This window comes from Patagioenas fasciata, chromosome 4 (genome assembly GCF_037038585.1).
Source record: "Patagioenas fasciata isolate bPatFas1 chromosome 4, bPatFas1.hap1, whole genome shotgun sequence".
Taxonomy (NCBI): domain Eukaryota; kingdom Metazoa; phylum Chordata; class Aves; order Columbiformes; family Columbidae; genus Patagioenas; species Patagioenas fasciata.
The window spans coordinates 3443958-3459477 of NC_092523.1; positions in this window are offsets into that span (position 1 = coordinate 3443958).

A 15520-nucleotide genomic window follows, 5' to 3' on the forward strand; every position below is an offset into this window, starting at 1 on the left:
AGAATCATCAAATCATAGAATAGTTTGGGTTGGAAGGGACCTTCCCAGGTCCCCCAGTGCCACCCCTGCCATGAGCAGGGACATCTTCACCAGCTCAGGTTGCTCAGAGCCCCGTCCAGCCTGGCCTGGGATGTCTCCAGGGATGGTTCAGCCACCACCTCTCTGGCCAGCCTGGGCCAGGCTCTCACCACCCCCAGCATCATAACTCTCTTCCTCATGTCCAGTCTGAGTAATGGTTAATTATCCAGCCTTCCCACCCAATAGATGAGGACCTGGAGACTCATCACACTCCTTGTCCTCACTTGGCACCCATGAATATTCCTGCTTCTCTACATATCCTTCCATGATGGTCTGTGAAGATGGCCTTGCTCTTTTCTCAGGGGACATGCGGTGCATCAGAAGGGACAATGGTCACAGGTCTGTTGGTGGCCCATGCTCTTCTCTTAGTCACAAGCACAGAATCAGTCACCATTCATCACCAAACAGTGCCCGCTCTGCCTCTTCTTCCACCCACATCCTCAGGGCTGAGGCTCATCCTGCATCCTCAGCATCCACGGTGCAGAGCTCTGCATCTGAGCCCAGCACATCTGGGTGCCTGCAACAGCTCTCACCCTTCTTCCAAAGGAAAAGGCTGCTTCAGTTTCAGTCTGTCTATAAATGACAAAAAGCCCGGCTTTGCTTTGGTCTGTCTCAATGTTCCCATGTTCATAAACAAAGAACAGTCAGTGGAGTTGGAAAAATTTAATCTGCATTAAGGGAAAGCAAATATGGGCTGAATCGGCCCCAGTCGCTCACAGGAGAAAGGCAATGTGGCCCAACTGAGCTGCAACTTGGTGAGATGCTTCAGCAGCATCTGGGGATGAAAGGGTTTTCAAAAGCACTTCTTTTGAAGGGAAACTGGGAAGAGAAACAGACTCTTTTCATTGGGAATGGTGGGAGGAAGCTAAAAAATATCTGTTGGAAAACTGCACCAATTCTTTTCTACGCCTCATCTGCTGCTTTATTAGTACTCCTAAATCTGGTTTTCTAAATAAAAACATACCCAAATTTACATAAACTTCATTAAAAGCTTATATCTCAACTCTGCTGTTCCTGTAACACACCCAGGAAATAGAAAACTTCAAACTCCTCTGCAGTAAAATAAGCAACTGCAAGAGAAAGAAAACAACTCTTTAAAGCTCTTTTTTTCCTCATTTATCTCTGCCTTTGCCTGCAAGGTTTGTGGGTGACTTTTCTTTCCCTTCGAGGTCCTTTCTGCCAAAATCTGGAGCAATGCTTCCCATCTCCGAAAAGTATCTTAAAATAAGAGAAGTGGAAGCCTGATAAAATGCTAAATAGGATGGGTATTGTCCTTTTAAGTGCTTTTATTTCCCTGCTGGCCCTGCTTCTCATGTCCCCATGACCGATGACACCCTGGGGACATGCTGGCTGTGCTGATACAGGGTGTATCTGAGAGATGCTGTGGGATTTGGGGATATGTCTGTGAGGATGCAGAGGACCGTATTTCTGGTAGGTTGGTACTTGACTAAAACCTAAAGGAGAGTGTCTGGCTGGCAGGGCTTGCTGGATCGACAAGTGCTGGTTCCTCTTGGGGACCTCTTTAGAGTTTGCTGGGATTTGGGGTCACATCCCCTAATGTGCCCAGTGCCTCAGTTTCCTCTGTGAGTCTGACTCAATTTGGGCAGTTACAATGCACACCCTCTGGTGGTTTATATACCTGAGTATTTCCTTTCTGTATCATCTAATCGTGAGGAGTGGAGGGGAGAAAGGATTGGGAAGTAGGGTCAAGGCATCCACAGCTGCATCAGGACACCACAGACTCACCAAGCACCTTCCATGTTCTCCTTCAGGTCTGGCCAAGACGTGTCACCTCCATTCTTCAGCACAGACAGTGCACTGAAGGGACACAACTTGGAGTGTTCCATTTCTCCTGAACCTTCATCTCTATCAGATAAACCCAGGAGAGCTGCTTTTCCACTCATTTCGCCTGCATCAGTACCGGGAAAAACTAGGAAGGAAACCCAGAGAAATGTTTAGATCGGATCAAGTTCACCATCACAATGTCAAGGAGAGCATCAACATATCCTCCACTTGCCTCCCTCTCCACTGCTTTGGGGGTACTGTGGTTGGAAGAAACCTGGAAGCACCTAAATTTCATGCCAGATTTGCTTTAAAAATAAAACAGGTGGACAAAATGCTTTTTCATTCAGCAGTGAGGAGCAAGGGAAGAGGTGAGGGCAGGGGATTTGCTTATGTGCTATTCCATCAACAAAGCCTTTCCATCTTGCTCTTCCCTTTCCCAGATATCTCAAACACTGCTGGGAACAAATTTCCCCCTTCCAAGGTTAGTACTGCCAGTGCTCACCAGCAATAGCTGTTCCCATCGGACCTTCCCTAGATATTCCAGCTTATACTCACTCTTCTCCCATCTATTTTAAACACTCATGAGAGCCTGAAGAAGAGGGCGGGTTGCTGTTGCTTCAGGTCTACCATATCTCCTCAGTCCTTGGCCACCTCTGTACGTGGGCACTCACCCAGCACAACCTCTTGGCTTACCAAAACGCTGAGCTGTGCAATGCTGAACCTCTTGCGTAAACCTCAGACCTAGTTTCTGGCAAGAAAACCTCTCCTGGACAATGGGACAAAGACTCTTGTATGCACAAACGCGCCCAGAATAACTCTGGGTCATGCACTTGGGACGTACCCAAGAGCTACATCTACAGTGAGGAGGGGCACAATCTCCCCTTGTCTCTGTCTTCATCTCTCAGTTCATCAAGTGTCTTAATGAGATGGATTTATTTAATGAGATTAATTTAGTAGGTGAGTTTAAGAGGCGAACCAGTCCCTACAACGGAGATTATTTTTCCTGCCAGGTTGAGACAGGGACAACGACCAGGATGGGGCTCCTTGCAGTGGGAGCTGTTTGAGAGGGGGTTCTACTGCAAGTGTCTGACCTTTGAGAAGACAAATTATCAATTAGGACATTAGAACTGTGACTAGTCTGCTCCCTGGAGAGCTAAAATGGGAGAAAACACCAACCCAGTAAATAACCTCCCCTAGGGACCAAGCCAGACCCTGCTGGAGGGAGGATGGGCACCTGGGGAAACTTGGTGCTCCCCAAAGAAATCCCAAGCAAGACACAGGCTGTTAATTACTAAGGGTGCGATTTCTTTCTTTGCTTCTTTCCCAAGGGCTGTATTACTGTTTTTTGGAAAAAAAGAAAAGAAAACAAAAAAACCCTGTCTGCAAAACATTCTCGCTGTGATTGCCCATGCATGGGGGATAATCTGGACACGGTCCTCAGTGATTTGTAATCCCACAGTCAGAGAACTCACTCTAGCATCGTGCCCCATGTGATATCAGGGGAAAACAAAACCCTTCACAGGAACTGGCGTCTGCAGCAAAGAGCCCTCCGGATTCCAAGTATTTCCTTTCACTGGAGTAAATTATGTTTTATGACTATAATTAACTGGGAGCCAGTACACACTGCGCTGGTTTTAGAGCTGACTCAACGTTGTCTACGAAGCACAGTGTGATAAAACAGTATTCAAATCAGCCTCTTAACTAAGCTGGCGAGTGACACAATCTGGAGATGGATGCCAAAAGTGAGCGGAGGTTTGCAAAGCCCCGGGCACAGGGAGGGGTTTCAAGGACTGGCAATACTTTCTTTAAAGAGTTGGTTTCCAATCTGCAGTCTGTGGATGGGTCACGGTTTCTGAAACAGGGGAGATGTCCCACAAGTTCCCAGAGTGTTACGTTAATTTTCTAGGACAAAAAAAAAAAAAAAAAAAAAAAAAGGTACACAAAAGCACTGGAAAAATCTGAGGCTGGAAAACACAACTGCTGAGCAAGAGGATTTGATGAAGACAGATGAAATAATGAGAAGTTCACAGAATCACAGAATGTCAGGGATTGGAAGGGACCTGGAAAGCTCATCCAGTGCAATCCCCCCATGGAGCAGGAACACCCAGCTGAGGTTCCACAGGAAGGTGTCCAGGCGGGTTTGAATGTCTGCAGAGAAGGAAACTCCACAACCTCCCTGGGCAGCCTGGGCCAGGCTCTGACACCCTCACCAGGAACAAGTTTCTTCTCAAATTTAAGTGGAACCTCCTGTGTTCCAGTTTGAACCCATTACCTCTTGTCCTACCATTGGTTGTCACTGAGAAGAGCCTGGCTCCATCCTCCTGACACTCACCCTTTAGATATCTGTAAACATTAATGAGGTCCCCCCTCAGTCTCCTCCAGCTCCAGAGCCCCAGCTCCCTCAGCCTTTCCTCCCACGGGAGATGCTCCACTCCCTTCAGCATCTTGGTGGCTGCGCTGGACTCTCTCCAGCAGTTCCCTGTCCTTCTGGAACTGAGGGGCCACAACTGGACACAAGATTCCAGGTGTGGTCTCCCCAGGGCAGAGCAGAGGGGCGGGAGAACCTCTCTGACCTACTGACCACCCCCTTCTAACCCACCCCAGGTACCATTGGCTTCCTGGCCACAAGGGCCCAGTGCTGGCTCATGGTCACCCTGCTGTCCCCAGGACCCCCAGGTCCCTTTCCCCTACGCTGCTCTCTAATAGGTTATTGTGGCTAAAAGGACTGAGTCTTCCTGTTCACTTGGTGGAATGTTTTATGTATTGTTGAAGATGCCAAGTGAGAGCAACAAGCGGGAACTACATGCACGGGATTCAGTTTTGTACATCTTCGTTCTGTAGAGTTTTGATGTGGTGCAAATCAAACTTCTACCTCCTCATCCTGCAGCAAAGGTACAAGAGGGCTCCAAGGACAGAGAATGTAGATGGAAAAATATAAGGACGCGTATCCCTGGATGAAAACCACCTCCTAGTCCCTCTTTTAACTGTATTTTACATTGGATTATAGAACAGGAAAGGGAGAAGGAGATGCTGCAATATTTTACATTTCAGTTGTGTCACTAGGTATATGGGGGAAAAGAACAACCAGGGCTAACTCCTGCTTGGGTCTCGTCTTTATTATTGCTGTGCCCCTGAGCTAGAGAAAAGCAGCTCTTTCCTTACTCTATTTAGATTTTCAGATAATTTTGGCAGGTTTTAGGCTGTTAGCTCCACTTCTAAATGTTTTTCCCAGTTCCCTAAGTAAAAGCATCAGAAAGATCAAAGCTCCAGAGATGTTTCCTCTTCCAAACCAGCATAGAGGTGAACGCTCACCTCAAAAAGTTTTGTCAGTGGTCTGAGCGTGTGGGAAGTCAAGGAGAGGTGTGAAAAGGTCTAGTGTGGGAAATGGTTCATTACCATTCATCTACCAGATGAATCTTGTCCATGACAGATGGAATCTCTTACCTCTGTGGAACAGGGCTCAGCCTCTGGGGCTCTTTGAACCTTGAGGAGGCTCTCAGGAGGCTCTGGGAACAGATACAGACACCTTCAGCTCCATCGCTAAGGAGCAGGTCATTGCAGCACTGTGGCCCCCAGAAATCACATATTTGTCACTCTCTTCTTTTTTTTTTTTGGTGAAACTGGCCAAGATAATAATGTCTTTACAGTGCCTGTCCCTCTGGCTGGGATAGAGCACATTTCCAGGACATCACAGGGGACACGAGCTTGTGTCTTGCCCTGTTGAGCCCATTTGGGGGTTTCAAAGGAAGCCTGGGCACAGCAGCTATAGATCCTAATACTTTTTTTCCCTGCTGTATAGACTCCGAAGCTTCCACTGGCCCATTACCATCCAGTAAGGGTTCTGGTTTCCCACAGTCCAGATGGGTATTAGCAGTGGCAGAAGCTGTCTGCCTGAGAAGCAAAGAAGAGATGTAGCTGGAGGGCAGCTATTACATCCAAAAAGATGAAGAAGGAAAAAAAGCAAAAAGGATAAAACCTAATAAAGTGCTAGCAAACTTCCTGGGGGAATGGAAAGAAGGGAAATAGACTTTCAAAGAGCAGATGTGACTTGCAAGGCAAGCACTTTCAAAGATACACTTCCATTTAGGCAACAGTTTCAGCCGTTGATGATACTCCTGTCTTCCAGTTGTTTGTAGCCAGGTCATAGCCAGACAAGGGACCAGCAGGATGGACACATGGATGAGGTTCTCAGGGACATGCGTTAGTTCTCAGGGTTGGGTTAATGGTTGCACTCGATAATCTTGAGGGTCTTTTCCAACCAAAATTATTCTATGGTGAGTCTCTGACCACGGGACCCTCTGCGCTGCCTGTGGCACAGTGACAGAACCTTTGCCTGAGCATTGACATCATTTGTGACATCCCTCATCCCGCCTGGCCTCCAGGATGCCACCAAGCATTGGTTTCTTTAACTTCAGACCTGACCAGGTGGTTGGAGATAATGTATGAGCAATAATGTATCTCTTTGTGTCGCTAATCAGTATTTATTTCCCTTATTTCTCCCCTAAACTGTGAATTCTTGAAAGTGTTGTCATGACTACTGAGAAGTGAACTTGACTCGCTTCAGCAGCCTTTGTTCCCTCCAAGTGAGCTGATGTAAAATTTGTCAAAGCTTCCTTGTCACCGGCTGCAAAAAAATCGTATCTATTTCTTGAGAGGAGCTTCTTTTGCAAGTCTCTCTCAGCTGTATATAAAGGGCACGGCAACAGCCCAAGCCTGCCATAATGCAGTGATTTTAATGCCCCTGGGTGCTCTCAGCAAATAACTCTTGAATTGTTCCCTTGTTTCCAGCAATCTTTCTGCCACATTTCGAAAGGTCAGTCTTCCGTGAGCTCTTCTGTAATCTCTCCGCTCAGATGTGTTACAATATATTCTGATTAATGGTTAAAATTGGCATCTTTTTTATTTTAATGGAACTTCCATTGGAGAACAAATTCTGAAAGGGTTTTCGGGAGCGCTGAAATATATATCGTGTTTCTGGCTCAAATAAATGCATGACATAATTCCACTAAAATCAATGAAATTGTACTCTGGGACGCTTCTCAAGTGCTGATGTTAAAGCTGTGCAGCTATAGTTTATTGCTACTTATTGCTTACCCTTAATCTGTTTTAATTTGATCGGAGTCCTAGGTCTATCACGAGGAATTCCCAAGAGCTTCATGGGGGCTTGAGCAACTCATTTAAAATCGATGGATAGAAGTGAAGTGAGAAGTGTTCCCCCACACCTGGGTGAATATTCAAGTTCCTGATCTCACTGTGATATCAGTATATGTAGAGTTAGAAGATGCAGAGCCACGGCAGATTTCTATAGCTATTGATACTACCAAAATTAAACTGTTATGCTACTAGGAAAGCTACTGAAACTACAGCTATTCAATAGATAGTCCTTCTATAATTCTTGAAATAATAGTCATTGAATTCAAACGTGCAGAAATAAAAAAGAAATGTGCCAATACAGAACTGAGGAGGAACAAGGCGAGATGGGGTCAGAACAGTTTGCAAGGCTGTCACAATGATGTTCAGATCCCCACTCTGCAAGAAGGTGCATTGTTCCTACTGTAAAAAGGCTTTGGGAAACATCACACCTTGAAATGGTAGTTTAGAACTCCGCAGAGCAGATGAAACTCCCTTGGCATATTCTCTTGAATTTAGTGCAGATAATATAAGTTGAATCTCTTTCTATAAACAGATAAGTAGAAAGAAGAAGAATGTGCATTTACGTTTGTTTTCTCGCAGTGTTTTAGTTGCCTGGATATATATAAAATACCATAGTACCCTCCTTTACTTTATTGTACACAAATATTTGTTTTCCTTTGACTTCACGGCTTTCAAATGTATGTTAATATCAGCACCTCTCACCCAGCTATTGACTTGAGCATATTTGCAGATAAAAGTAATTTTCCTCATAGCTTACTTTCTATAGTTGCTTATTAATTTTGTTGTTGGTACTATTCGTCTTTGTTAAACAACTTTTAATTGAAGGATTCCTGGTTCTTCCAAAACTGGCCACACATGGGCTCATAAAGTCATGGAATCATTTTGGTTGGAAAAGACCTTTAAGATTGAGTCCAACTCTGCCACTAAGCCATGACCCTAAGAACCTCATCTCCGTGTCTTTTAAACAACTCCAGGGTGTGGATGTGTTAAAAAGCTGATGTGTTCAAAGTGCACCCTGCCTCACTGAAGGTCTTGAGTCTTTTTACAGTGCATCAATCTGAGTTTCATGATATATATCAGAAAAGCAAGCATCACTCACTGTTAACTACACGAGGATTGGAAACGGCAGTTTTGTGAGGCTCCGGGTGGCCTTGGAGGTTGATGTTTCAGCACCTAACATACAAATGAAAACTTCACTTGGACATCCAGTTGAAAGACAGTCCAGAAATTCTCCCCAGCACCAACAACTGCATCAGTTACAGCAGAGAAGTTGTGAACATTTGTCTTCTCACAGACTCGTCTTGCAAGCTGGAGTGATCTGTTGCTCATTGTCACCCACGGCCTTTGCCTTCACCTGTTCTTCAGTCTTGGGACAAATCTTGAATTCAAGTAAGAGGAAGAAGAAGAAGAAGAAAATGCTTTCCCCAAGTCCTGCTTTCAGCAATATTCCCCTTCTTTTCAAAGGCAAAATGAATTCTCTGATGTTTGATGCAAACTCAGAGCTCTCCCAGACAATGGATGAGGTGGAGGGATGGTGGAACCTGAGAGAGAGGTGTCTACTCTGTTTGCATCCAAGCTTTGCTCTTCTTCCTTGCCTCAGGTTTAGGGGAATTCATAGACGGTGACCCCACCCCAAACCCATCTCTTTTTTGAAGTACAGCATTACCAAGTTTGTCCTACTCAAAGAAGTCCAGATTTTACGACATTCCCTCTGCATTCATACCCTTCAGAGATTCTTTGGGCCAAAAAAAAAAAGAATTGTTAAGGCTAGATATTGAAGGAGAGACATTTCCCACGTGAGGACAATAAAGAAGTGGAACATGTTGCCCAGAGAACTTGTACCACCTCCAACCTTGGACACTTTCAACATCAGACTAGACGAAGCCCTTAGCAACACACGTGGCTGACCCCACTTAGAGCAGGACATTGGTCTGGTGACTCCTGATGCCCCTTCCAACCTGAGTTACTGTATAATCCCATGATCCTATGACCCTGTGGTCTTGTTAAGGAATAGCCCAGGGGTTCTAGGAGCTTCTAGGGTTGTAAGGATGAACCCTCCTGTAAGAAAATCAAAGCTACAAGACACAGGGCCTCTGTCCCACTGTCCAACAGGACAACCTCTTTGCAGCCCTTGGGCTTCTTCACATCTTGCAGCCTGCAATGCTTCCTTTATCTTGAGGACTATTTGCTTTTTCTCCTAAAATGTGCTGATAATGGGACCATTGGTGAGGACTGTAATGGCTGGGAAGAGATTTCTGCTCTCAGCACTGACCTCTTGCATAAAGCTCAGTTAAAAGTGTTCCCACTTGCTTTCCTTCTCCGCTCTCCTCCTGTTAAAGTAGAGACAATTTAGAGCCGCAATATTTGTAAATGATTTAGCCCTGTGCTGAGCTGAGCCACTAAAATAATCATTGGTTCTCCTTCAGATTAGGACTTCATGCCAGTGAGGATTTGGACATGGGGTAGGTTGGTCTTTTGAACACTGTGGGTCTTATCCTACCCCCTGCTTCCTTCTCTCTGCAGGAAAACGCAATAATTCACCTGCCCCCATTTCTGGATATATTCTCAGGCACTGGAGAGCTTGACCACTCACTGTTAATCAATAGAGCTGGAGTGTAGCCATCAGCCTATTACTGTTTCAAGCTTCTTCAAAGCAAAAAAAAAAGCCTGGAAAAATGAAAGGCAGAAATGAAATACATACATTTCTCCGGTAATATTTCAGAGGCAAGGGCACAGCGGTAGCTTTCTTTTTTAAGCCTGTACCCTATATATAAAATATATTTGAGGGATTTGGAGAATGAAGAAAAATTAAAATAATTAAGAAGCTGACGGAATTGATTTAGAGTCTGAGGAAAGAGGCAAAGAATCCAGCACTTTCAGTGTGGTGGAGCATGTCTGGCAGGGATGAGAGCGCTGTCTGGAACGGACCTGATCATGGCAGCATGAGGACACATCTAAGGAACCCCTGGCTCTGCTCCAGGTTGATGCTGGGCCAACATGACTGCACCTGCACCTAGGGCTGCTCAGAACTGGTGGGAAATAGGGCTTGGCTGCAGTGGTCTCCTGAAGGTGCCAAGACCCATCGTGAGGAGAGCTGTGGTCCAGGGGTTTCCAAAAGTAAAGTCAATCCATGGCTCAAGCTTGGGTTCTGGTCATGTGTAGACACCCTCCAGGCAGATGAGGTGTCTTGAAGCAGCCAAAGCAAAGAGTGTAAAATTCCTAACAATGGGTGGAAAGAAGGACCAGTTTTCATCGGCGTGATGGGATCTTGGCCTGCATGGCCAAACCACTCACATTTCACCAGGTGACATCAAACCTTCACCTGCAGGGACATCAGCAAGAGGTAGAAGCTGAGAGAGCTTGGACTAGGCAATCAGAGATGTGTAAAGCCTCTCCATAAGTATCCATTGTAGCAGGGAGGTTATTTTAAGAAGCGCAGCAGTAACTGTAAGCACGTCTGTGCTCGAGTCAGCAGATGGAAGATGCATAATTTAAATCAGGAGTGACCAGACTAAGGTTTTTCCATCTGCCTTTCAAGTGCAGCAGTAGGACCAATATGCTCACATCAGATAAGACTAAGCCAGTAGCTTCGCTTCCAGTGGGCCAGATGTGCAAGCCCAGACCTTCCAGAAGTTCTTCCCTCCTCTACGAAAAAGGAAATCTTCTCTTTCCCATTTCATGCACCTATTCATTCATTTCAGTATGTCCTGGTTTCAGCTGGGATAGAGTAATTTTCTTCCCAGTAGCTGGTACAGTGCTGTGTCTTGGATTCAGAAAGAATTTCCCTTAGCAAGATCAGCCCACATTCTCCTTTATTTGCAGTGTCTGCCTCCGTCCCAAAGAAGCGCTTTTCCTCTAATGTGATTAGAAGCAGCGCCCTGCAAGCTGGCTGCCAGGTACTCACTGGCAAGCTGCCTAGAAAGCAAAAAATTGGGGTGGAAAAGTGGATTTTCAGTTGTAAGAGCTAACTGCACACTGGTCTTCACTTCAAAATGTTTGCACGGCTGGAATATCTGTGGCATAAGAGATCCAGAGAAAGAGATTCCTCCACCTCTTCACCCTGCTGCAAGGAAGTATTTCTCATTAAGTGACTTTACAAAGGTCACTGTTCACTCCAGATAGATTTAGTCACTTGAAAGCCGCTGTAGGCTATGATCCTTGTTGTGGCTCTTGCAGCTATTTGGCCATCTGGACAGCCCCAAAAGAGGCATCTGTTCACCCTGTTTTCTTGCTGGGATGGAGATGCTCCTCCACGAGCTGAATTTGCCCTGTAATTTTGACTCCACAGCTTGATCACCGAAAAGTAGCATCAAGGTGAGAGGTTTGGTCACTAACAGGATGCGTCTGTTGAAAGTGTCCTGGAAAAGTTTGAAGGCTCCTCCCAAAGTTAAAAATGTGAGCAGGGGCAGAGATATTTGTAAATGCTTTGCCAGCAAGTGGAGAAGGACTGGGGAGAGCAACACCATCCTGAGAGCAGAACTGCTGTCATGGGTCTAAAGGATGTCCCAAAAAGATGATCCCGTGGGCTTATATGAACTGCGTATGGCTGGAATTCAAATGGGGCAGAAAGGGGAAAGGCACCTATTTTCGTGAAGAGAGGTGACCTAATGAGAAGTTTGTATTATAAGATAGTAGTGCTCACCAAGAGACATCTGTAGAGCTGCAAGAAAGGTCTGTGGCATTTGCTTAGAAGCAGGATCCAGTCTTAGACCCTCCTTTTTAGGTGTTTTCTGTACCCATTTCTGATCCCAGCTCCCAGAGAGGGCCTTAAATATTCACAGCAAGTTTTAAGCATTTTCCCAGTCTTTAATGTTTCCTAACTGCCCAAATAAATACTTCTTTTACTTTTTTGTTCTATTTTCTTTTTGTCCTGTCCTGCCCTTCCTTAGGGGATGTCAAGAGCATCCAGTAAGTCCTGCATGTCACAACGCTTTAGCAACTGGAAGCTGACCTTTTCCTTACTTCCTAGTCCTGCTCCTTCTAAAATAAGTTAGCCCAGTTCATTTTACCATTCATCATGCTTTGTGCTGTCTGGGTGTATTTACCTTCTTCCCACTTGGACACACTGTCCAAATTCTCAGGGTTCGTTTTGATGGAAGGGACCCAAGTCTGGACACCAAATTGCATCCGAGGCCCATCCAGTGTGAAGCCCATGGTGGTTCTCCACATCTCATAGGAGAGACTTGGCCACTCACCTCCACCATGCAGGAGAAGCAGCTAACAGACACCAGACCAAATGTCTCCGTCATTTTACTTGGAGATTGAGAAGGAGGATTTTGTAACAGTCATCCTGGATTGTTCTATCAGCAGATGTCAAGATAATGTAAAGTGTTCATCAGCAATGCTGGCAGCTTAGGAATCATAGAAGCATCAAATAGTCTGAGCTGGAAGGGACCTCTCAAGCTCCCCCAGTGCCACCCCTGCCATGAGCAGGGACATCTTCACCAGCTCAGGTTGCTCAGAGCCCCGTCCAGCCTGGCCTGGGATGTCTCCAGGGATGGTTCAGCCACCACCTCTCTGGCCAACCTGGAACAGGCTCTCACCTCAGGGACAACAATTTTTTCTTCATGTCCAACCTGAATCTCCCTCCTTTAGTTTAAAACCATCACCCCTTGTTCTATCACAACAGGCCCTGCTGAAAAGTCTGTTCCCATCTTTCATATTGGCTACGTTTAAGTCTGGAAAGGCCACACTAAGGTCTCCCCGGAGCTTTTCTTCTCCAGCTGAACACCCCAACTCTCTCAGCCGCTCCTCATAGGAAACGTCCAGTGGACCTGATGACCACTCTCTAAAGGGACTGACCCTACCAGCTACCTGATCTAGAGGCTGAAATTCCCAATGAACCCATTTTCTCTAGGTCTTGACTTTGATTGCTTCTGTTAAATGCTTGAGACAATCTTCTCCTGTTATGGTGGCTGAGTTGCTGGCAGAGTTTATTTCCAATTTTATCTTCATCCACCTCTCTTCTCCTTCTGGGCCGCAGAGCAAGTACGTGCATCTTCATGTATAAAATAACAGCTCCTTTCCACTTCCTAAAAAAAAATACAAGCGCCTCAGCAATCCCCTCCTGCCTCCAGGCCATAATACCAGGGAGCAGAAATGTGGAAGAAAAGGACCAAGAGACAAGAAAAGGGAGTTTTACCATAATAGATGTTAATACACTTAAGGAGCTCATGTTTGCTTTCACCAGGCTTGATTCCAGCGTATGTTCTCCTAATTACCAAGTTCTGGGACCCCGTGGTGTGTTTGAACGCCGGGGGCTGCATGTGATGGAGCTGAGTTGGCTCGTTGGGCATCCTAGGTAAAGCTGCTTGAAAACAATGTTCCTGAAGTGGTTTCCCTTTGGGAATGGTTTGAGTTCGTTGTAGTGTTTCAGGGGAGATGCTGCCAGTGTTTGTTGTGGGGAGGATAATTTAAAAGGATGGCTTTTCCCTAGAAATGGTCAGCTCTATAAAATGAAATGAGGGGCAAACCCTGCTTGGAAGTTACTTGCTTCTGGGTTTTATCAGACTCATTTGATGCCAGTATTATTATGTTAGAGTATATCTGATAGCCATAGCTAGAAAATATCTGCATAAAATGTTTCAAAAGCACTTCCAAGCTGGCATCTCCCTAGGACATTCAAATGTTGACATTTCATCCTTCCAAAGCAAAACCTGGCTCTGAACTTCCAGCAAATAAAATCTGCCATCTCTACCTTGTGCTCCTGCCGACCCTCAGAAGAGCAGCCAAGGGGAAGGGATGCTCAGCAGTCCCCAAAATCATTGCTTAGCAGAATTGTCTCTCCTTTGCATGCCCGAGACGCTGTGAGCTCTCTGCAGGAGCTTTGCTGTCTCGCAAGGGGACAGTTTGTCCTAAAGAAGGACATGCTTTCTTTCCCTGGGAATATTTACAGCAGAGAGAATAAGCCGGATGCAGAAGAGGCCTGGAGAGAATTGCATAATGGCGGTGAGACTTCTTTTTTCCTTCCTCCGTCAGCATCTCGTACCCTGGGGATTCCCGCATCGCTGGGAGCCTGGGACCATAATGGCAAAGCAAGCCAGTTCTTTCTGAACTCATTTGAGAAACTTTTCCCTTGTCTCAGTAGCATTGCCTCCTCTGGAAACTTCACACAGGATCTGAACCATTCTTCTCTTTATCATCCCTACATGGGACCTTCCAAGACTGCATCCCAGCTCACCCATCCTTGGTCCAAGGTAGGTGGACCAGCTCAGCACCAAATTGTCTCATCCCAGTTCCTCTTCTCACCAGTCTAAGTTCATGAAACTGCCACAGAGACTTCATAACCTTCTTCCCCCTCCCAGATGTCCACACTGGACAGCACTGGCTGTTTTGTAAGGTCACCCATGTCCTGTCATGGACATTCCCAGAGCATTGGAGAAAGAGGGCAGGCATGGTGGCTTCCTATCATCACAGGTACTGATGGGGTTAACTCCCCCATCACATTCCAATGCCAAAGGGATGGCTGCAGCACCATCCTGAAGTCCTCTCACACATACGTGCATTCATTTTCACAGAATCACAGAATCACAGAATTGGCTAGGTTGGAAAAGACCTCAGAGATCATCAAGTCCAACCCTTGGTCCAACTTCAGCCCATTTACTAGATCATGGCACTAAGAGCCATGTCCAATCTCAGTTTAAAAACCTCCAGGGACGGTGAGTCCACCACCTCCCTAGGCAGGCCATTCCAATGCTGACCACTCTTTCCGTAAAGAACTTCTTCCTAATATCCAGCCTAAACTTCCCCTGGCAGAGTTTAAGCCCATGTCCCCTTGTCCTATTGCTAACTGCCTGGGAGAAGAGACCAGTTCCCACCTGACTATAACTTCCCTTCAGGTAGTTATAGAGAGCAATGAGGTCACCTCTAAGCCTCCTCCTCTCCAGGCTGAACAACCCCAGCTCCCTCAGCCTCTCACCATAGGTCATGTGCTCAAGTCCCTTCACCAGTCTTGTTGCTCTTCTCTGGACCCGCTCCAGCACCTTTTGCTCATTTCTTAAATTCTGCGTCTTTCCGTTGAACCTAAAAACCCTTTAAAAAGTCCTCCTTTCTCCTCAATCTCTCTTCCGCTCTGTAACAAAATAAAACAGCTGTGAAAAATGCATTCCTGGTGCTATAATGACGCAGTTACGCAAATCTTGGGGGCTTTAGTGTGACTGTTTGATTACAACATCTGCCTTTCATGGCACAATAAAACACAGGAGTGCTGGCAATGAATTGTGTGCACAGCGTGACATTGGATGGGGCAGGAATTACCAAGCAGCGTGTTATGGGCACAGGCACGGATGAGTTTGAAGACAGAAGATGCCTTAGCTCAACGTTAGGTCTGGGATTGCAGGTAGGTTTCCATCTGTCTTCCCATCTCATATGTGGGCAAATTGCTTTAGACCCCTGAGAAGCATCATCTGTTTGGATATGGTTGTCCTGAGGATGCAGTGGGACAGTGGGACTTGGGGTTCAAAGGGCTGGAGCCCCCATTTACCTGCAGACAGCTCATACATGA